General features: G+C 43.1%; 1 pseudogene; it reads left to right on the top strand.

Moving 5' to 3' along the window:
• Positions 1-24666, top strand: part of LOC121847426 — a 57163-nt pseudogene that overhangs the window by 15761 nt on the left and 16736 nt on the right.

Here is a 24666-nt window from a genome sequence, read left to right as displayed (position 1 = left end):
CCTGCTTTCTAAAGTCTTCGAAAGCCAAGTTAACTAACAGAACACCGAACATCTCGAATCCCACCGTACACTCTACACTATGCAATCTGGTTTCCGAGCTGGTCACGGGTGCACCTCAGCCACATTCAAGGTCCTAAACTATATCATAACTGCCATCGATAAAAGACACTACTGTGCAGCCGTCTTCATCGACCTGGCCAAGGCTTTTGACTCTGTCAATCACCGTATTCTAATCGGCAGATTCAACAGCCTTGGTTCCTCTAATGACTGTCTCGCCTGGTTCACTAACTACTTCTCAGATAGAGTTCAGTGTGTCAAATTGGAGGAACTGTTGTCCGGACCTCTGGCAGTCTCTATTGGGGTGCCACAGGGTTCAATTCTCAGGCCGACTATTTTCTCTGTATATGTCAATGATGTTGCTCTTGCTGCTGGTGATTCCTTGATCCACCTCTACGCAGATGACACCATTCTGGATACAACTGGGCCTTCTTTGGACACGGTGTTAACAAACCTCCAAACAAGCTTCAACGCCATACAACACTCATTCCGTGGCCTCCAACTGCTCTTAAATGTTAGTAAAATGAAATGCATGCACTTCAACCGATTGCTGCCCTCACCCACCTGCCCGACTAGCATCACTACTCTGGACTGTTATGACTTAGATTATGTGGACAACTATAAATACGTAGATGTCTGGTTATACACTCTCCTTCCAGACTCCCATTAAGCATCTCCAATCCAAAGTTAAATCTAGAATCGGCTTCCTATTTCACAACAAAGCCTCCTTCACTCATGCTGCCAAACATACCCTCGTAAAACTGACTATCCTACCGATCCTTGACTTCGGCGATGTCATTTACAAAATAGCCTCCAACACTCTACTCAGCAAATTGTATGCAGTCTATCACAGTGCCATCCATTTTGTCACCAAAGCCCCATATACTACCCACCATTGCGACCTGTATGCTCTCGTTGGCTGGTCCTCGCTACATATTCGTCGCCAAACCCACTGGCTCCAGGCCATCTATAAGTCTTTGCTAGGTAAAGCCCTGCCTTATTTCAGCTCACTGGTCACCATTGCAGCACCCACCCGTAGCACGCACTCCAGCAGGTATTTGTCACTGGTCATCCCCAAAGCCAACACCTCGTTTGGCCGCCTTTCCTTCCAGTTCTCTGCTGCCAATGTCTGGAATGAATTGCAAAAATCTCTGAAGTTGGAGACTTATCTCCCTCACTAACTATAAGCGTCAGCTGTCAGAGCAGCTTGCCTATCACAGCCCATCTGTAAATAGCCCATCCAACCAACTACCTTCCTCATCCCCATATTTGTTTTTGTTTTTCTGCTCTTTTGCAAACCTGTATTTCTACCTGCACATCCTCATCTGCACATATATCACTCCAGTGTAAATTGCTAAATTGTAATTCTTCGCCACTATTGGCCTATTTATTGCCTTACCTCCTTACTTCTTTTGCACACACTGTATACAGATTTTTTTATTGTGTTATTGACTGTACGATTGTTTATCCCATGTGTACTCTGTGTTGTTGTTTTTGTCGCACTGCTTTGCTTTATCTTGGCCAGGTCGCAGCTGTAAATGAGAACTTGTTCTCAACTTGCCTACCTGGTTAAATAAAGGTGAAATAAAAATAAATAAATTAAAAAGGTTGTTTTAATGAGAATGTTTCTCAGTCAACTTACCTGGTAAAATAAAGGTAAAATGAATACAAAAGTAACTGAAAGTAATCAGATTATGTTACTGAGTTTGGGTAATTACAAAATTACATTACTGATTACAATTTTGGACTGGTAACTAGTAACCGTAACAGATTATATTTAGAAAGTAACCTACCCAACACTTCACCAAAGAATGGCTGGATTCATGTTAGCGTGTTTACACATGTTAACACCTCTTTCATTACATAGTATGTCATCACATTGTTATCAATTACAAGGCGGCGATTTTGAGTACATTTTCACAATGTTCTCTTGGACAATGAAATCTAATATCACCTCCTGTCACTGATGTACACCTTAGAAAATAGGAGGTCTAAGGAAATAAAATAGTGTAGTGGGAATGATTGTCCCCTATTCTTCCAGAATGTGGTATGTTCCAGTAAGTACAATCCATCTCTGTCTGAGCAATATGGCCGCAGGTATGGAGGATCAATCCAAAGAGGAGTGTGCCAAACCTGGCATATGTTTCCCTTTTCCCTGCCAGACATAAGGCCTGGCCTGACTAAGACAATGCCTCCCCAGAGACTTGCAGAGTTATTGCTACACTCCGCCTCATGCTGTATATCTACTTCAGGTGATAAATGTATAACAGGGAGATGGAGAGCCGATGGCTATTCTGCTACATCCCAGAATCCATGAGGGTATATCAGATATTGATTTACTTGAGGCAAGCACATGTTGGTATCAAACCTCGTTCATTGTTACTAGTATCATCATGTTGTAGAGCTAATTTACAAAAGTGATGTTCACTGCAGTGGTGACATCAACATGCCTGATACCCGAAGAAAACTGTTAGTCCCCGTGCTAATGTCTTGGCTTTAGCTCAGATGGTTAATGTTATCAGCTTTAGAGGTTGAATCGAACCTATAACCTGGGTTCAATTACGATTTGGCAACTCCAGTCACAAAGTGTTTGTGGTTAACATGTTGGAATGGAGCAAGGATAGAAGTATTGGGTGTATTACAATGTTTCTAAGAAGATGCTATCTGGTATGGGTGAAAGTAATGCATTTCAGATTATGGTATTTGATGTCTGGTATTTGGTGGGGAAAATAAGTGGGTAGCTGGTGAATGACGCCTGTTAAAGCAGAGCATAATGTAAGTTGGTGTTTCCCAAACGTTTCACTCATTCCCCCCTTTCATTATTTTAGGAACATTCCACACCAACAAAATCAATGGGCCAAAAAACCTAGCTTACATGGGCTAGTTGATCAACTAGACATTTCTGACAAGTTATAAATAGCTCTCGAAGGTCTCCAATGACTGGCATGACAAGAAGAAAACTGTTGATGCACTACCCACTACCCTAGTTTCATTCTACTATTACAACTTTCAAGAGAAAGTTGAAAGCCCGAAAGTCAATTTGATGTTGATAGCATTGAGCGTTACATAAGCTTTATCCTCTCACTCAGTGATTATTATACTGTGCACTGCTAAAGGGGGCTATCTGCAAAACATACACAGTGGCAAGAAAAAGTATGTGAACCCTTTGGAATTACCTGGATTTCTGCATAAATTGGTCATCAAATTTAATCTCTTTGTCATCTAAGTCACAACAATAGACAAACATAGTGTGCTTAAACTAATAACACACAGATTATTGTATTTTTCTTTTCTATATTGAATACATCATTTAAACATTCACAGTGTAGGTTGTAAAAAGTATGTGAACCCCTAGGCTAATTACTTCTTCAAAAACTATTTGGAGCCAGGAGTCAGCTAATCTGGAGTCCAATCAATGAGACGAGATTGGAGATGTTGGTTAGAGCTGCCTTGCCTTGTAAAAAACACTCACAAAATTTTTGTTTGCTAATCACAAGAAGCATTGCCTGATGTGAACCATGCCTCAAACAAAATACATTTCAGAAGACATAAGATTAAGACTTGTTGACTTGCATAAAGCTGGAAAGGGTTACAAAAGTATCTCTAAAAGCCTTGATGTACATCAGTCCACGGTAAGACAAATTGTCGACAAATGGTTCAAAGTTCAGCACTGTTGCTGCTCTCTCTAGGAGAAGCCGTCCTGCAAAAATGACTGGAAGACGGGCACATCGCGCACCGCTCCCGAGCATACTACTCGCCAATGTCCAGTCTCTTGACAACAAGGTAGACTAAATCTGAGCAAGGGTTGCCTTTCAGAGAGACATCAGAGACTGCAACATTCTTTGTTTCAAGGAAACATGGCTCACTCGAGACACGCTATCTGAGTCGGTACAGCGGCCTGGTTTCTTCACGCATCACACCGACAGAAACAAGCATTTCTCTGGTAAGAAGAAGGGCGGGGGTGTATGCTTTATGATTAACGAGACGTGGTGTGATCATAGCAACATACAGGAACTCAAGTCCTTTTATTCACCTGACCTAGAATTCCTTACAATCAAATGCTGACCGCATTAAGAGAATTCTCTTCGATTATAATCACGTTAGTTTATATTCCCCCACAAGCAGACACATCGACGACCTTGAAAGAACTTCATTTGACTCTATGTAAACTGGAAACAACATATCCTGAGGATGCATTTATTGTAGCTGGGGATTTTAACAAGGCTAATCTGAAAACAAGGCTCACAAAATTTTATCAGCATATCGATTGCGCGACCCGGGCTGGCAAAACCCTGGATCATTGTTATTCTAACTTCCACGACGCATATAAAGCCCTCCCCTGCCCATCATTCGGAAAAGCTGACCACGACTCCATTTTGTTGCTCCCAGCCTATAGACAGAAACTAAAACAGGAAGCACCCTGTTGTTCATCGACTACAGCTCAGCATTTAACACCATAGTACCCTGCTAACATTAAGCTTGAGACCCTGGGTCTCGACCCTGCCCTGTGCAACTGGGTCCTGGACTTCCTGACGGGCCTCCCGCAGGTGGTGAGGGTAGGTAACAACATCTCCACCCCGCTGATCCTCAACACTGTGGCCCCCCATGGGTGGGTTCTCAGCCCCCTCCTGTACTCCCTGTTCACCCATGACTGCGTGGCCATGCACACCTCCAACTCAATCATCACGTTTGCAGACAACACTACAGTGGTAGGCTTGATTACCAACAACAACGAGACGGCCTACAGGGAGGAGGTGAGGGTCCTCAGAGTGTGGTGTCAGGAAAATAACCTCACACTCAATGTCAACAAAACAAAGGAGATGATTGTGGACTTCAGGAAACAGCAGAGGGAGCAGCCCCCTATCCACATCGACAGGACAGTAGTGGAGAAGGTGGGGAGTTTTAAGTTCCTCTGCGTACACATGACGGACAACCTGAAATGGTCCACCCACACAGACAGCGTGGTGAAGAAGGCGCAGCTGCGCCTCTTCAACCTCAGGAGGCTGAAGAAATTTGGCTTGTCACCAAAAACACTCACATACTTTTACAGATGCACAATCGAGAGCATCCTGTTGGGCTGTATCACCGCCTGGTACGGCAACTGCTCCGCCCACAACTGCAAGGCTCTCCAGAGGCTATTGAGGTCTGCACAAAGCATCACCCGGGGCAATCTACCTGCCTTCCAGGACACCTACACCACCCGATGTCACAGGAAGGCATAAAAGATCCTCAAGGACAACAACCACCCGAACCACTGCCTGTTCACCCCACTATGATCCAGAAGGCGAGGTCAGTACAGGTGCATCAAAGCGGGGACCGAGAGACTGAAAAACAGCTTCTATCTCAAGGCATCAGACTGTTAAACAGCCATCACTAACATTGAGTGGCTGCTGCCAACACACTGACTCAACTCTAGCCACTTTAATATTGGAAAAATTGATGTAATAACTGTATCACTAGCCACTTTAAACAATGCCACTTCATATAATGTTTACATACCCTACATTCTGTACTCAATACCATCTACTGCATCTTGCTTATGCCATTCAGCCATCACTCATTCATATTTTTTTATGTACATATTCTTATTCATTATTTTACACTTGTGTGTATAAGGTAGTTGTTGTGAAATTGTTAGGTTAGATTACTTGTTAGATATTACCGCATGGTCGGAACTAGAAGCACAAGCATTTCGCTACCTCGCATTAACATCTGCTAACCATGTGTATGTGTCAAATAAGATTTGATTTGTTGTGATTTGATTTGGAACATCCTTACATCTTTGTTGACGAGTCTACGATATGTTTAACACTAAACAAGAATGGTGCTCATGGGAGGACACCACGGAAAAAGCCACTGCTGTCCAAAAAAAACATTGCTTCACGTCTGAAGTTTGCAAATGTGCACGTGGATGTTACACAGCACTACTGGCAAAATATTCTGTGGACAGATGAAGGAACACACAACACTATGTGTGGAGAAAAAAAGGCACAGCGCAACTGTAAAGTAGGGTGGGGGGAGCATGATGGATTGGGGCTGCTTTGCTGCCTCAGCGCCTGGACAGCTTGCTATCATCGATGGAAAAATGAATTCCCAAGTTTATCAAGACATTTTTCAGGAGACTGTTAGGCTATCTGTCCGCCAATTGAAGCTCATCAGAGGTTAGGTGATGCAACAAGACAACGACCCAAAACACAGAAGTAAATCAACAACAGAATGGCTTCAACAGAAGAAAATATGCATTCTGGAGTGGCCCAATCAGAGTCCTGACCTCAACGCGATTGAGATGCTGTGGCATGACCTCAAGAGAGCAGTTCACACCAGACATTCAAAGAATATTGCTGAACTGAAAGAGTTTTGTAAAGAGGAATGGTCAAAAATTTATCCTGACAGTTGTGCAGGTCTGATCCGCAACTACAGGCTATTGCTGCTAAAGGAGGGTCAACCAGTTATTAAATCCAAGGGTTCACATACGTTTTCCACCCTGCACTGTGAATGTTTACACGGTGTGTTCAAGAAAGACATGAAAATGTACAATTGTTTGTGTTGTTAGTTTAAGCAGACTGTGTTTGTCTATTGTTGTGACCTAGATGAGGATCAGATTTTATGACCAATTTATGCAGAAATCCAGGTATTTCCAAAGGGTTCACATACTTTTTCTTGCCACTGTATGCAATTCTAGCGAATGCTTTAAGCCACAACAGTATTCAACTTGTTATCCATGTTTGCATGCATGTAGTTTTGATTTTCCTTGTGGTTTGCAACTTGACCTGTTCCGTATAGACCTGTTCGTCTCCAGACCCGGTCTGATCCGAGTGATGGAAGCAGCAGAAAAATTATTTTTTAAGTTACTTTATTAGCCGGAGCTAATTCTCGAGAAGAGGGAGAGAGAGGCCGAGGTGCCGCTCTAGCAGGCAGGGTAGGGGCCATACTGTGAGTGAGTGAAAGGTAGGGGGGAGCAGGGAGGACGGTGGTGCAGGGGGGAGGTGGGAGGACGGAGAGACGAGAGACAGCAACCAACCAAGCCGACTCGCACTATAGCAGACTATTAGTTGCCATAGCTAGGTTATTTATCATCAGATATAATTAGATAGTAACTGCCTTGACTCCATCAAGCCGGGAGAAGCTAATCAAGCTAGCTAAGTTAACTGAGGCTGCAGTACAACAACTCCATTCAGAATATTTAGTAGCAGCCTACCTGTTGTCTCTTGGTCGTTGTAGCCTATCCTTCTCCTTTAACTTTTAATTCTGTCATTTTAATATCATCTTCCATTGATTAGATATCTCCTAACTTTTACCACACACGGAGGCTCTATGACTGTAGCCTATTTCCACTTTGATGACTTATGATTGGCCAACAACAACAAGCTATACTCGCCACACTCCACTCTTGTGAAAAGCAAAAGCAGCAGCAGCATGAATTATGCCATTTCTCTCTCTCTCTACTGCAGCAGTAGCGTTCGGATCTGTACAGACCCTTCTGGACAAACAAGTTCAAATGACAAATACCCATAGAACCGTTAGAATGATATCAGATCCGAGCCAGACCTGTGACATTATTTCAAATTCTTGATCCGGTCCCGTTTGGGTATTCGGGTACAGATGGATCCGTGAAGACCTTGTGTCTGTGTGTATAGACAGTATGGACAGGAAGTGAATAGAAAAGGTGTGTGTAGCAGTAGTTATATCGGATGAGCCATGACTATGATACAGTATATACATATAAAGTGGGTAAAACAGTATATTTAAAGTGACCAGTGTTCAATGACTATGTACATATGGCTACTGAATAGAGCAGCAGTCTCTAAGGTGCAGGGTACCGGGTGGTACTTAGTGACGGTGTTGACAGGTGTAGCGGAAGGAGCCATTCAGTCCATTGTCTCACACAGAGGAATAACAAATGATGTCATTTGAAGAAACAGTAGGCCTATGTGTTCACTATGCCCTGAGAGCAGTAATGGGGGCAGCAGAGGCCTTACACCATTCCTGTCTGTACAAAGTGAGGCGGTCCAGTATCGGTCAATTTGGACCTTGATATTGCACTATAATGTTCTGGGAATCCCTCAAATAAGAGAATTTCATCTGTTTTTCTTGAATTCTTTATCCTTAGATGTGAGCTTCTGTCTGAGAGGTTAAATCCCTGTAATGGCCCTCTGCCATCTATCGCTCTCTCTCTCTCTCTCTTTCTCTCTCCTCCCCTCGTCGCCCTCTCTTTTCTTCCTACCTAAGGCTGGTCATTATATCCATTCTGTCTTCTGTCTGCCCCATTGTGCTGCTCAGCTGACCACAGAGAGACTGAATATGACCCCGAGTACTTCAGTCACAGCTCAAATAAATAACACGAGTGTGCCATTTCTTTCATTATTCCTAAATTATTGTATTCAAAAGGCAAGGGATGAGTAAACAAGCACATTTGGAGGAGTAGAGCCTGGAGAGGTGGATTGAATAAGTAAGGCTTCATTGCAGTATTGGTGAGGCAGCCTTGAGACTATATTCGTTTCTTTGAATCACTTGTAATGTTTTTACTTACACTGTTGCTACTGCAATGCGGCGAAACACTGAGGCCTGCTATTGACTGCTCTTTGATCGCACAGTGGTCTGGAAGGATGTCTCCAACTTTTATTATGGTACAAGAAAGCATGGCCGAACCACACGGATATGTTTCACAAATTGTCACAGTTTAGTTCATTATTTGAAACAAATGGTCTCTATAAATGCCAATGTGATAGAGGTGTAGCCCAACGCACTCTTTTCAATACTGAGCACCCCGCTCATTAAATCCAGCAACCATGACTTTCCAGGGAAATACAACACAACACGAAGACACTTTCGGATTCAATCAAATAAATACAACAATGTTTGCTGTGTGATGTTTATTCATTCAAATGCCAATTCTTACAAGACAGGAAGAATATTCAATTGGCTTTTCATAGACATTGGACTTCATTGGATCTGGACGTGAGCCACATACGTGTCAACCATATACAGTGCTCACTGGGCACAAACTGGTTGAATCAACATTGTTTCAACATAATTTGTCAATGTGTAGTGATGTGGAAAATTCATTGGATTTGTAAAAAGTCAATGTAAACTGTTGTTTCGAGGATATAATTTCAACCACAGGATTATATCATCATTGTAATGAATTGAACACAGACAAACCTTGTATATGTTGAATTTGTACTTTTGAAAAAATCTGATCTTCAACATTGTATCCATTATCAGAAAAAAAAACAATAGGCTGGACAGCACCTCCTACTGGAGAGTTGATCTACTGTATCTATAGCTATTAATTTGGTCTTCCATCCAGGGTTTTAACCATGCCCAGCTTTGATATGTCACTGACTACTATAGATGTGCTATTGTGGGAATGACTATTGAGAGATCTCTAAAAAACTAAATATATTCACTGTCACTGTTGATATCTTTCCCAAGCGTTGGTTTAGCAGAGCAAATGAAACGTAACGATACTTTATAAGTCATACTGTATATCATCAATGATACTATTTAGGCCTACACTGCATTTGCAAAGTCATCAATAAGTCATCAAATAAAAATAGACAATGCATACATTCAAATTTAATCTTCAAGTTAATAATTAGTATGTTGGATTCACATCTCTATCTCAACCAAAAATCAAAGTTAAAGAATAGGACTAAATCAAATCAAACTTTATTTAAAGTGCATAAAAGTTTGAATAGATTAGATTGAGTCCTATCCTTTAACTTAGATTTTTGGTTGAGATTTAAGTGCTTTTGAATAGGGTATGGTAGTTGGTGCCAGGTGCAACGAATTGTGTCAAGAAATGCAATGCTGCTGGGTTTTTCACGATCAACAGTTTCCCATGTACATCAAGAATGGTCCACCACCAGCAAACGTAACACAACTGTGGGAAGTATTACAGTCAACATGGAACGCTTGTGGAGCGCTTTTGACTCCTTGTAGTGTTCATGCCCCAATGAATCGCGGCTGTTCCGAGGGTAGGGGAAGGTGATCCCAATGTGTGGTATACTCAGTGTACATTTGTGAAGAAATCCAGGCCATTGCGCACCAAAGATTTAAAAAAATCTTTGTAATTGTTCTTTGGTACCATGGCCAGTGCACAGAACCATGAAAGATGACAGATACAGTATGTACTTTCTGTTGTCAACATAAGTACATATAAGAACATAAACACATGACCACACTGTACTGTACATTGAGTCATATTGTCACGACTTCCGCCGAAGACGGACCCTCTCCTTGTTCGGGCGCCGTTCTGCAGTCGACGTCACCGGTCTTCTAGCCATCGCCGCTCCACCTTTCATTTTTCATTTGTTTTGTCTTGTTTTCCGGCACACCTGGTTCACATTCCCTCATCAGACTAAATGTATATTACCCTCTGTTTCCCCCATGTCTGTGTGTGGAATTGTTCTTTGTGTAGGGTGTTACGCTACAGGCTGTCTTGCGCTAGGTTTGTTTCAAACCTAGGTTTGTTTGTTTTGTTTAATTCGGTTCATGTTACCATGGTTGTGCTTTGTGCTGCCTCGCCTGTGCCTTTGGGCCAGGGTGTATATTAAAGTTCTTCTGTTATCACCCATCTCTGCTCTCCTGTGCCTGACTTCCCGGCAACCAGTCACTCACCCCGTTACACATATTCAGTATCATGTTATTGTTACTTAATGGTCGTTATTAGCCAATTATTTAGCATACACTGATTTACAATCCTCACACATCCTATTACTTGTGTGCTTGTTTTGAAGTTGCTACTCATAGATAACATAATTGCCATCTATAGAGCTACAATAATGAATGCATGAATTCGTTCAGATGCACTGCCATGCTGTTGTTTGCATTGCAAATGTATGTAAATGAACCACTCATCTGATCTTGTCATACAGAGCAAGTCAATATATAGTTTCTTTAAAATATTTGTCTATTGTCAAACAGGGATAGTGGCATTTGAAGGCTGATAGTATTACATGACACGGCATTGTCAATTTCTTATAAAGGTCACATATTCATTAATTCAATTATAAAATGACAGTAGTCTATTCTACTAAGGTCTCAAATAAAACTCTCATGCAGCTCTTAAATAAATGTAAAATATGTGAACTCTCAGGTCATCACTTTTGAGTGGTGAGACGACCCATGTTCAGGACATCTATGTGTTATTGTCTCCCCATGGGGAGGAGATGTTCTTCATGATATAATAAGATCAGGACCCTGACAATGTGTGAACACAATTACTGCTAAATACATTGTAAACTAAACCTAGTAGATTATAACAGCATTCTTATGTATTACAATACAACTTTATTAATCCCAGAGGGGCAATTAGTTCAGGGCTGACAGGGTGCTCCAGACAGGACAAACACACACAGACAGGGTTAAGGCATCAGTTAAACGTACGTGGTGCAATTTAAGAAACTTAAAGACCATGGTAACCACAGTTCTTAATTAATGGCAGTGCTAAGCTATCTGTAGAATAATCCCCACATTTTCCTTAATTATCCTGTTAACCAGGCGGATGACATCGGGCATAAACGAGGCCCTGCACCTATTTGTGGGGCACTTGAGACAGCGCAGGTGGTGTCCAAGGGGGAGCAGTTGGAACTGTGGATTGAAGACATTAGTGCTGTCCCCCAGAATGTCATAGGCCTTCTTTCCTGGCCTGCTGCTCAAAGAATGAGGACAGGATTCTGAGAGGCACCCCGGTGATCTTAGAGCAGGTGATCACAATGGCTTGGAGGCGGTTCCTGTTCTTGACAGAGAGGGATGTGAACCAGCATACGAAGGAGAAACATAGAACATTCTCGATGAAAGAACTGTACAAGGTTTGCAATATTTATTTGTGGACACTGAATGAGTTCAGTTTCCTGAAGAAGTATTGTCTCCGGTGGGATTTCTTGATGATGGCGTCTGTATTTTGTGCAAGACATTTATACTGGTCCACAATGTCCACCTCCTCACCATTTGGTCCCAGGGCTTTGGTGTGGATTTGAGCAGTTTCCTCACATCAATTGGTTGAGGGGTGAACATGGCACATGGCGTGAAACTCTGCTTGAGCTGTACCGCATCAGTACTGAAGTCGGGCCTCTCGAAGCCAGTGTAGGGGGAGGAGAGAGAGAGAGGGAGGAGAGAGAGAGAGGGGGAGGAGAGAGAGGGGGAGAGGAGAGGAGGGGGAGAGCGAGAGAGAGGGGGAGGAGAAAGAGAGAGCGATAGAGAGGGGGAGGAGAGAGAGGGGGAGAGGGGAGGGGAGAGAGGGGGAGAGGGGAGGAGAGAGAGGGGGAGAGATGGGGAGAGGGGAGGAGGGGGAGAGAGACAGAGAGAGAGGGGAGGAGAAAGAGAGAGTGAGGAGAGAGAGGGGGAGGAGAGAGAGAGAGAGAGAGAGAGGAGAGAGAGGGGGAGAAGAGAGAGGGGGAGGAGAGAGAGAGAGGAGGATGGGGGAGAGAGAGAGGGGGAGGAGGGGGAGGAGAGAGAGAGAGGAGAGAGGGGGAGGAGAGAGAGAGAGAGAGAGAGAGAGAGAGAGAGAGAGAGAGAGAGAGAGAGAGAGAGGGGTTGAGGGGGAGGAGGGGGAGGAGAGAGAGAGGAGAGAGGGGTTGAGGGGGAGGAGGGGGAGGGGGAGGAGAAAGAGAGACAAGAGAGACTCGATACCATCTACTGTATCTTGCCTATGCTGCTCTGTACCATCACTCATTCATATATCCTTATGTACATATGCTTTATCCCCTTACACTGTGTATAAGACAGTAGTTTTGGAATTGTTAGTTAGATTACTTGTTGGTTATTACTGCATTGTCGGAACTAGAAGCACAAGCATTTCGCTACACTCGCATTAACATCTGCTAACCATGTGTATGTGACAAATAAAATTTGATTTGATTTGATTTGATTTGGACTGTTGGATATCAGACAAAACTAGCAATACATGTACACTTCTACACTATAATTAGTAGAGCTTGAGTGACCTTCGACATAAGGGAATGTACATGCAAACTGCATACAATAAGTGTACAGCTCTGCATTAGCATTGTAAATGACAATATCTTCAGAATTGTATGTATTGATCAGACATTTATTTTATAATAGGCCAGCATAGCCAAAATATTAATCAACATGATCACTCATGATAATGTCATGTCTTTGGCTATGCCAGATTAAGAAATATGATGTGCTATTCTATAAAATCCTTCCTCTGTAATTAATATTACCTGATTGAGCTAATCATGTAAATGTAATTAACTAGAAAGTCGGGGCACCACGAAATAATATTTATAGCTGTTATCTTCCGAATAAACTCTTAAAGACCTAGTAATATTTTACATTAATAGCAGTCAATATTAATCGTCACCTTATTTCAGTCTCATCTATCTTCACGAACCCTGGCTAACAAGTTGAATCAGCAATATAAAATTGGGTTTAATTATTTATTCACTAAATACCTTTTCATTTTATTTTTATTTTACCTTTATTTTACTAGGCAAGTCAGTTAAGAACAAATTCTTATTTTCAATGACAGCCTAGGAACAGTGGGTTAACTGCCTGTTCAGGGGCAAAATGACAGATTTTGTACCTTGTCAGCTCAGGGATTTGAACTTACAACCTGTCAGTTACTAGTCCAATGCTCTAACCACTAGGCTACCCTGCCAATGCTGTAACCACTAGGCTACCCTAATCACACAGAATTACATATACACAGAATGAATCATACCTTGATTACAAATTATGTCATAAAGGAAAACTTCCCTAGCGGATGGAGCAGACATGACAGCTGGTTACACAAAGGAAAGTGGATTGGGTTTGAGTGAAAGAGCGGGAAGACTGAGGAACAAAGGGAGAAGCTGTGCTATCTTAAATACAATATCCTATGCATTCTAAATTACCGCCCATTTGTAAAAGGAAAATGCAATAAATATTTACTCTGAGCTGCGCTTCAATAGGTTGGTAGTAGATGGAAGGCCATGTTGCCCAACAGAGTCCTTTGTCAATTTTGAAGAGTGTCTCTCATGGTGAACGGAATATGTTGTAGTGTCGCCGTTGTGTGGTAGAAGGGATACTCTGTCTGTCCTTTCCTAGCCCACGTTTACAGCTGCGGTTGCTAATTCAACGGCTAGCATGTCTCACTTCTTTAGTGAAAAAGAGTTCAAAGTTCATACCATTCACAACCAAAGCTCACACTGAGGTTGGCTTAGTTCTGTAGTTGACATGTTAGTCCTTTTTAACGTATGGACCGTCGTCCTCACGTCCTCAGAACAGGAGGTTACATTTTCGTCAAGGGCTTATATAGTGGAGGGAGAAGGGTGTGTTTTCATAGTTTTATAACCCATGTCTCTTCACAGGGGCGGGCCACTGATTGAGCAGAGCCCTAACCTTATGAAAACCCAAATCTCTCATTTGGAAGCTAAAATTACATTTAATCTTTTCACCAATAATTTTATATTCAAACATTTAAATTGCACAACAATTCCATGTGAATCTGATAACTATAATGTGTAGACTTTCCACTATACCGTTTATGTCATCCTATCATTGATGAGAATGTCTCAGATGACAACCGAACTGACATCATATTCATTAAGTACCAATGCATATGTTCAACTGGTCGGATTACCGAAATATGGTTCATTTCCCCCCACCTTCTGATGTTCCCAGAATCTCTATGTTAACCAAGGGATTTTCAATAGTCACATCAGTAGGGTAGAGAGAGGAAAAAAACGTGAGGAGAGGTATTTATGACTGTCATAAACCTACCCCCAGGCCAGCGTCATGACAATAAATAAAGGTGAAAAATATTTGTGAGACATCATTTGACCTAAAAATAAATAATTTGAAATATAAGCCTAATTTAGGCACCTGGCCACCCTAAGGTGTGCAGGACCCATTGATTCATACAATTTGTAAAACTCATCTCCCAAAATGTTATGTCATATGATGCAAAAGTTCATTAGTTAGGCTTTCAGAAATGCAACCAACTACAGATATTGATGGGTGAGGAGCGGGAGAAGAGGGGCACTCATGTACCCAGCTTCAATTAAGCAGGATTCAGTAACCCCCAAGATTGAAGCAGGAGACAAATCCAGCTACGGCCTCCTCCTTGTCAGGCCACTCACACTGGACAGACAGGGGTCCTGGGATGGACATCTCGCACAGCTTCCCCAAATACGGTGCTGGATTAAGGGTGACCTCATTGAAGAGGAGATCCAGGAGCCTGTCTACGTAGTCTAATGTTTTTGAGAAGGGAAATGTTTGTTAAATGTGTAGTGAAATGGGTAATTTTCTTTTACTTATTGTTCTCAGTTATGATGCTATCAATTCGTTGATGTTGTGATCTACTCATTCTACAATGTGTTTTCTGTTGTTTTTGAAGTACTCAATTTGAAATATGCAATATTTGGTTTTGCACTTTGTGAAACTTTTCAATGTTTGTATTTGGATTTTTTGTGTGCCTGAAATGCTTTATTGATGCAGATTTTAAATGAATAACTATGACTTACAATATGTTCGGGCTGTCTTCACAGCATATACCCCCTTCTTTGCCTTGGGAAAGCTGTGTATCAGCAATCATGCTGTGGTGGTTGCTTGGGAAGCTGTGCAGACAGAGTAGATGTTTCCTTTTCTAAAATGTCTATCATTACATCTTGACAATAGTGGAAAGACAAAAGGATATGGAAAGTGAAATAATGATTAGGCCCAATGACACAAGCTACATCAACTGTAAGACAACCCTCCACACAATGGAATGGTTAAACATGATTTTCATGGGTAAATTAAATATTATACACACCACAACTCCTTCTGTGGACAACATTCCTTCATGCCAGCTGTGTGTTGGCAATTCTAAGACTCAATGCAGGGGGGCTCAGGGATGGATGAACAAAAAACATATAGTGACTATCAGGTGTGTTAGAGAAAAGATATGGTTCACAACTCAAAGCAGCCACAGTTACATTATCTAACGTCAGCCCCCTTATCCCCCTACAATGTTGGCTACGGTGGCAGACTCATCAACCTCTGATACAGTGCATGCAATATTCCACTGTCAATGATGGTACGGCATCCATCTTCAGGATTAGCTTCCTGGCAAGACCCATTGAATGTTCTCCCAATTGATGAAGCAACTTCACTTGAAATGTGCATTGCACACGCGTGACATGATCGTAGTTTTTGGTGCAGCTTGTCTACCTGAAATTAAAAGCAGCCCCTGCTATCCATTTGGTAGTCTTCTTTCTTCCAAAAATAGTGTAAGGTTCATTTTTTTAAATGACATCCAGTCACAACACAGTATGCTTTTTGCTGGTAAGTAGCTTGTTAGCTAACAGTCACACCACAGATGAAAGTTGACCAGTATCTTTGGTCATACTGTACAAAACACTGAAGTATTTGTAGTTAATCGCATCAGTAATGTCAGTTAATCATATCAGAGCTCTAGCTCCGCCCACCGGTGAAGTGGAGTAGAGCATGCTGGGCGATCTCCAACTTAGAGAAGAAGAACAGCTCGAGAGCAGTCAAGTGAGAAAGTTCCAGCCATCCTTGTGTTTTCCAAACAGTTAGCATTCATTGTGTTAGCCAAGGCCAGTGTGCGTCCTTGTTGATATGTAAGTGCATATGTAATATCTTTCAGGTGTTTATGTCTGAAGATGTACTCTGCGATGATAATGTCATATTTATGGTTATGCTAATTAGTCATTTCTACTACGGTGCTACCTATTGTGAGCTGGCCAGCTCTGTTTTGGCTGTCATCATTTCGGACATTTAACCCTGTATTTGTCCCCCAGTGCATTGTTTATATGCCCTGTAATTGTATACGTGTATGGTACATCATTATATGGGTATTACATTGCATTTCACTGTTTAGAGGTATTCAAGTTCATTGTGCAGTTGTAGACCTGTACTGAAGATTGTGCTATGCTTTGTAGCACACATGCTGCGGTACCCCTTTAATCTCAATTAGTGCAGTCAAAGTCACGTTGTATCATGCTGTATAATAACTGCTGCATAATAACTTCCGGCGCCGACAGAGATGGCCGCCTCGCTTCGCGTTCCTAGGAAACTATGCAGTTTTTTGGTTTTTTACGTTTTATTTCTTACATTAGTACCCCAGGTCATCTTAGGTTTCATTACATACAGCCGAGAAGAACTACTGAATATAAGATCAGTGTCAACTCACCATCAGTACGACCAAGAATATGTTTTTCGTGACGCGGATCCTGTGTTCTGCCTTACAAACAGGACAACGGAGTGGATTCCATGCAGCGACCAAAAAAAAAGACTCCGAAAAAGAGGGAAACGAGGCGGTCTTCTGGTCAGACTCCGGAGACGGGCACACCATGCACCACTCCCTAGCATTCTTCTTGCCAATGTCCAGTCTCTTGACAACAAGGTTGATGAAATCCGAGCAAGGGTAGCATTCCAGAGGGACATCAGAGACTGTAACGTTCTTTGCTTCACGGAAACATGGCTCACTGGAGAGACGCTATCTGAGGCGGTGCAGCCAACGGGTTTCTCCACGCATGGCGCCGACAGAAACAAACATCTTTCTGGTAAGAAGAGGGGCGGGGGCGTATGCCTTATGGCTAACGTGACATGGTGTGATGAAAGAAACATACAGGAACTCAAATCCTTCTGTTCACCTGATTTAGAATTCCTCACAATCAAATGTAGACCGCATTATCTACCAAGAGAATTCTCTTCGATTATAATCACAGCCGTATATATCCCCCCCCAAGCAGACACATCGATGGCTCTGAACGAACTTTATTTAACTCTCTGCAAACTGGAAACCATTTATCTGGAGGCTGCATTCATTGTAGCTGGGGATTTTAACAAGGCTAATCTGAAAACAAGACTCCCTAAATTTTATCAGCATATCGATTGCGAAACCAGGGGTGGAAAGACCTTGGATCATTGTTACTCTAACTTCCAGGACGCATATAAGGCCCTGCCCCGCCCCCCTTTCAGAAAAGCTGACCACGACTCCATTTTGTTGATCCCTGCCTACAGACAGAAACTAAAACAAGAGGCTCCCACGCTGAGGTCTGTCCAACGCTGGTCCGACCAAGCTGACTCCATACTCCAAGACTGTTTCCATCACGTGGACTGGGATATGTTTCGTATTGCGTCAGATAACAATATTGACGAATACGCTGATTCGGTGTGCGAGTTCATTAGAACGTGCGTTGAAGATGTCGTTCCCATAGCAACGATTAAAACATTCCCTAACCAGAAACCGTGGATTGATGGCAGCATTCGCATGAAACTGAAAGCGCGAACCACTGCTCTTAATCAGGGCAAGGTGTCTGGTAACATGACCGAATACAAACAGTGCAGCTATTCCCTCCGCAAGGCTATCAAACAAGCTAAGCGCCAGTACAGAGACAAAGTAGAATCTCAATTCAACGGCTCAGACACAAGAGGTATGTGGCAGGGTCTACAGTCAATCACGGACTACAGGAAGAAACCCAGCCCAGTCACGGACCAGGATGTCTTGCTCCCAGGCAGACTAAATAACTTTTTTGCCCGCTTTGAGGACAATACAGTGCCACTGACACGGCCTGCAACGAAAACATGCGGTCTCTCCTTCACTGCAGCCGAAGTGAGTAAGACATTTAAACGTGTTAACCCTCGCAAGGCTGCAGGCCCAGACGGCATCCCCAGCCGCGCCCTCAGAGCATGCGCAGACCAGCTGGCCGGTGTGACATATTCAATCAATCCCTATACCAGTCTGCTGTTCCCACATGCTTCAAGAGGGCCACCATTGTTCCTGTTCCCAAGAAAGCTAAGGTAACTGAGCTAAACGACTACCGCCCCGTAGCACTCACTTCCGTCATCATGAAGTGCTTTGAGAGACTAGTCAAGGACCATATCACCTCCACCCTACCTGACACCCTAGACCCACTCCAATTTGCTTACCGCCCAAATAGGTCCACAGACGATGCAATCTCAACCACACTGCACACTGCCCTAACCCATCTGGACAAGAGGTATACCTATGTGAGAATGCTGTTCATCGACTACAGCTCGGCATTCAACACCATAGTACCCTCCAAGCTCGTCATCAAGCTCGAGACCCTGGGTCTCGACCCCGCCCTGTGCAACTGGGTACTGGACTTCCTGACGGGCCGCCCCCAGGTGGTGAGGGTAGGCAACAACATCTCCTCCCCGCTGATCCTCAACACTGGGGCCCCACAAGGGTGCGTTCTGAGCCCTCTCCTGTACTCCCTGTTCACCCACAACTGCGTGGCCACGCACGCCTCCAACTCAATCATCAAGTTTGCGGACGACACAACAGTGGTAGGCTTGATTACCAACAACGACGAGACGGCCTACAGGGAGGAGGTGAGGGCCCTCGGAGTGTGGTGTCAGGAAAATAACCTCACACTCAACGTCAACAAAACTAAGGAGATGATTGTGGACTTCAGGAAACAGCAGAGGGAACACCCCCCTATCCACATCGATGGAACAGTAGTGGAGAGGGTAGCAAGTTTTAAGTTCCTCGGCATACACATCACAGACAAACTGAATTGGTCCACTCACACAGACAGCATCGTGAAGAAGGCCCAGCAGCGCCTCTTCATCCTCAGGAGGCTGAAGAAATTCGGCTTGTCACCAAAAGCACTCACAAACTTCTACAGATGCACAATCGAGAGCATCCTGGCGGGCTGTATCACCGCCTGGTACGGCAACTGCTCCGCCCTCAACCGTAAGGCTCTCCAGAGGGTAGTGAGGTCTGCACAACGCATCACCGGGGGCAAACTACCTGCCCTCCAGGACACCTACACCACCCGATGTTACAGGAAGGCCATAAAGATCATCAAGGACATCAACCACCCGAGCCACTGCCTGTTCACCCCGCTATCATCCAGAAGGCGAGGTCAGTACAGGTGCATCAAAGCTGGGACCGAGAGACTGAAAAACAGCTTCTATCTCGAGGCCATCAGACTGTTAAACAGCCACCACTAACATTGAGTGGCTGCTGCCAACACACTGACACTGACACTGACTCAACTCCAGCCACTTTAATAATGGGAATTGATGGGAAATGATGTAAATATATCACTAGCCACTTTAAACAATGCTACCCTATATAATGTTACTTACCCTACATTATTCATCTCATATGCATACGTATATACTGTACTCTATATCATCGACTGCATCCTTATGTAATACATGTATCACTAGCCACTTTAACTATGCCACTTTGTTTACATACTCATCTCATATGTATATACTGTACTCGATACCATCTACTGTATCTTGCCTATGCTGCTCTGTACCATCACTCATTCATATATCCTTATGTACATATTCTTTATCCCCTTAAACTGTGTATAAGACAGTAGTTTTGGAATTGTTAGTTAGATTACTGTTGGTTATTACTGCATTGTCGGAACTAGAAGCACAAGCATTTCGCTACACTCGCATTAACATCTGCTAACCATGTGTATGTGACAAATAAAATTTGATTTGATTTGATTTTGTATGGTCCTGTATAGCATTAAGTCATCAGTCATGTTATAGCCATGCATATTGTTGATAAGAAATGTGAAGTGGAGATTGTATTCTGCCATTCACTATTGTGTCTTTATTTCTCTCTTTACTTGCAGACCACACACACACACATTTTGGTTGAAGCAAGTTGTTAGACCACTAAGTGCCTTAGGCCATCCGTACTACATACACTGTGCGGTGCTGTTCAGTGCCTGTGCATATTCAGCGTTATTAAACCACCTCAACTGGAATCCTACCCGTCTCATCTGTGCCCTTACCAGCACACGGTAGCGAACACAAAGTAAACCTAACATAAATAATACACAGTATACCAAGTCCTCACTTACACATACTGTAACGGTTTTAACTTGAGGATAGGTCTGTCTAGGGGTTCCAGGTAGGTTGTGCCTACCAGAGAAAATGTTGATTTCTCTTTTTTGTTTTGTGAGGGAATAAGTCCTGTCCGGTCCGTCAAGTCTACACTAATACAAAGGACTCGTGTAAATGTCTGTATGGAAATACACTTTTCATAAACCCTTAAAACATTGGTAATAACTTCGAAACAGCTGTGTTCATGTGTTGTATGATCACACAATGAATATAAGTCACTAAACAATAACAACCTTGGTTCATTGATAAATGTCCTGTACCTCAGGCATAAAATAATTCCAACCAGGTAAATGAGTGCAGTGAACCCAAATGATCTCAGTCACTCAATTGTTCTTCCATAAAGTGCTGTATAAAACCGGTCTCATTCATACAATGATATTGCAATAAACTCCCATATCAGAAATATTAGTAGTCTTCAACTGAACAACTGAACACATAAACCAACATGGTATAAATCACAGCAAAACAAATTAAATACCATATGCAAAAAAGTGGTAGTCCATCGGTCAGTTAGACAATCCATTCCGCCATCAGATCTCCAGCAGAGAAAGGCCAAGGAGACCAACGTGGACCAGTAGTCCAACAATAGACATAAGTAGATCCAATAGTGGTAGAACCTGCGACACGGCTACAGTACACACTTTTAAATACAACAAAACACACTGGGTATGAAGCTTCCAAACTGAGGTTTGAGCATTTCCTCTCTCGCGCCACTATCACAACCCACTTTTGCACAGCTGATGCCGGCTATTTAATAGGTCATAAAAGGGGACGCGCCCCATCGGCTGGAGAAGCACTGAGACGGTTCAGACAAATTCAGGGCCGTCACCCCTCCCCCACTGGAAAAAACCCAACCATTGCCCTGGAAGGCACATCTAGGTCTGGGAAAAGTCTCCTCATCACTTTCTGCTTGATCTAGCATACAGTTTGTAAACAAAGCCAAAGCAAGACGTAGAAGCACATGTGATGACGGTTTTAAGGCGGTACATACATTTTAATTAGTTAAGATGATATGACACTAACATTAGTGTATTACATTTCTGGCTTTATGCGAGTTGCAATGAAGTCGGAAGTAAATCCTTGGCAATGCCTGCCTCCTGAATCCAAGTTTTTGACATGGGAGAGGACCAGTAACTTTATGATCAAACTTTATCAATGTACCAGCGACAGTAATTTTGCATACCTGGGTCACCCTACTTTGAACTTGTTTTATCCAAATATCATCCAATTTGATGAAAAACATGATTTTCACTGTTTGGTATCTTTAATTTACACCTCAGTCCTCCTCATTTCCCCTTATTTGTTTCCGTTTCGTCTCGGTAGTATATCATTTGTGAGGAATTGTAGGGGAGGCTTGGCGCAACAGCTCCACAGGTATATACCATGATGGATGACTGGGGCCTGCGGCAGTGTGTACATTCAGTAGAAACTGTTGCTGCTGGAGGAGAGGAAGGAGAGCCGGTATCCTAGTCAGGTTCAGAATTTCAAGTATATTGATTGCTAATATACAATCTCTGGACAATAAGGCAGATTAGCTCACGGAGAGTGTCACGTCCTCACCTTAGTTCCTTTTTTATGTCTCTATTTTAGGTTGGTCAGGGCGTGAGTTGGGTTGGGCATTCTATGTTTTGTTCTATGTTTGTATTTCTATGTGTTTGGCCTGGTATGCTTCCCAATCAGAGGCAGCTGTCAATCGTTGTCTCTGATTGAGAACCATACTTAGGCAGCCTGGTTTCAACCCTTGAGTTGTGGGTAGTTTTCTGTCTCTGTACTAGACAGGACTGTTTCGTTTGTTCCATTTTGGTCTAGTGTATTAAAAGATCATGAACACGTAGCACGCTGCACCTTGGTCCTCTCCTTCTTCCACCTACGATAGCCGTTATAGCGAGGATCTCCTTTCAGAGAGACATAAGGGACTGTAACATAATCTGCTTTACGTAAACGTGGCTTTCTTCCTCAATGTTGTCTATCTATTAGAGCTGAGTGATTAGTGCATTTTGAGATTGATTCAGTTTCGATTATTAAATATAATCAAGTTATTTCGGTTTTGATTATTTGGGTTGAATGCTGCAACAACACAGAATAAAACAATTAATAAAATTCCATGATGGAGACAAAAAATATACACTTATCACTCCCATCTGTCATTGTCTAGTACTGTCTTTTTGCTAGCTAGGGCCATAAATTTCAATTGCTGCCTGTCTTCCCAGTAGCCTACTTGATGTGTGAACTGCTGACTGCTCACAACTTGCAGATGATTGTTGACACATCAACCAGGATTAAGTGGCAGAGAAATGTTTGACTTGTATTGGTAATTAGTGGCTGTATTGGAGGGGGAGTGGTTTCTTCTCTATTAGGCAATCAGCAATTAGTGTTAGTACTTCAGTCTCCCCTGGTTTTTCAGCGGCAGCTGGAAGGGGCAGTCGTGTCACTGAAACAAAAACGGTTCTGCCGAGTTGTTCTGCGATGTTCTTTGAGGAAGGAAAGAGAGGGAGGCTCCACTCCACTCTCTCACTTTAGTGTCTTACCTAGTTTCTGATGTTCTCATTTTGCTCTTTAATAGCTTTGGCAACTATGTGTGTATTTTCTATCCCTGTTTGTTCCTCTTCCTGTAGGCTTTACAGACACTCCCCACCCCTTGGCTGCAACCCTTCTAATTTAGTGTACCCTGCGTGCACAACCCATGTGGAATTATTGGTCTGTGGCGACGTTTGGAACTGCCGATCTGCGGTCAAGAACGCCAAGTTCATCTCAGCCTATGCTGCCCTTCAGTCCCTTTTACTTTTTGGTCCTGATGGAGACATTGCTCACCCCAGAGTACCCTGCTAATCCAGCTGCTCTCTTTTCATGTTTTCTCTCATAGTCCAAAAGCACCTGGTTGTCACGGTGATGGCACAGGGCTACTCATTTCTCTCACCTGTCCATCTCCTCATGTGAAATCCATGCTGTCACTGTCACTTGACCACTCAAGCTTCACATTGTCATCTATCCCCCAACAGCTGCCCTTGGAGAGTTCCTTAATGAGGCTGTTTGCCTACTAATCTCACTGCAACCATCTCTCCAGGTCTCTGATCACTACTTTGTTTTCTTTTCAGTCTCGTTTTCCTCCATGCCTAGCCACTCAGCCGCTCCCCAGATGGTCATATGCCATCTCAATCTTCACTCTCCCTCACTACTCTCTCCTCTTCGATCCTATCATCTCTCCCTACTGCTAAATCCTTCTCCCTCCTGTCTCCTGAGTCTGCCTCTTCGACCCTACTCTCCTCCCTTTCTGCATACAATGGCTCGCACTGTCCTCTTTCCTCCTGGCTGTCTCACCCCTCCCCTCCTGCTCTGTGGCTGAGGAACTCATTGTGAGCTTACAGAACGGAGCTGTGGGCAGCTGAGAAAAAATAAGGAAAACTATACTTCTGGAGGACTTATAATCCTTTCACTCCCTCCTCTCTACATTCTCTTTCTCTGTATCTGGTTCTAAAGCCACTTTCTATCAATCTAAATTTCAAGCTTCTGCCTCTAACCCTTGGAAACTTTTCCACCTTCTCCTCCCACCTTAATCCTCTACCCCCTCCATCCTCCCTCTCTGTGGATGACTTTGTCAACCACTTTGAAAAGAAGGTTGAAGGTGTACACTCCTCACTCATTCAGCCTATTGAGTCCACTTGTCCCACTCACACAGAACTACCCTACGCCTTGACCTCTTTCACCCTTCTCTCTCCAGAAGAAATCCTGCAACTAGTGAGGTATGGC

This window comes from Oncorhynchus tshawytscha, linkage group LG01 (genome assembly GCF_018296145.1).
Source record: "Oncorhynchus tshawytscha isolate Ot180627B linkage group LG01, Otsh_v2.0, whole genome shotgun sequence".
In the NCBI taxonomy this organism is placed as follows: Eukaryota; Metazoa; Chordata; class Actinopteri; order Salmoniformes; family Salmonidae; genus Oncorhynchus; species Oncorhynchus tshawytscha.
The sequence above is the reverse complement of the archived record's forward strand: the minus strand, read 5'-3'. Positions and strand labels throughout refer to the sequence as shown.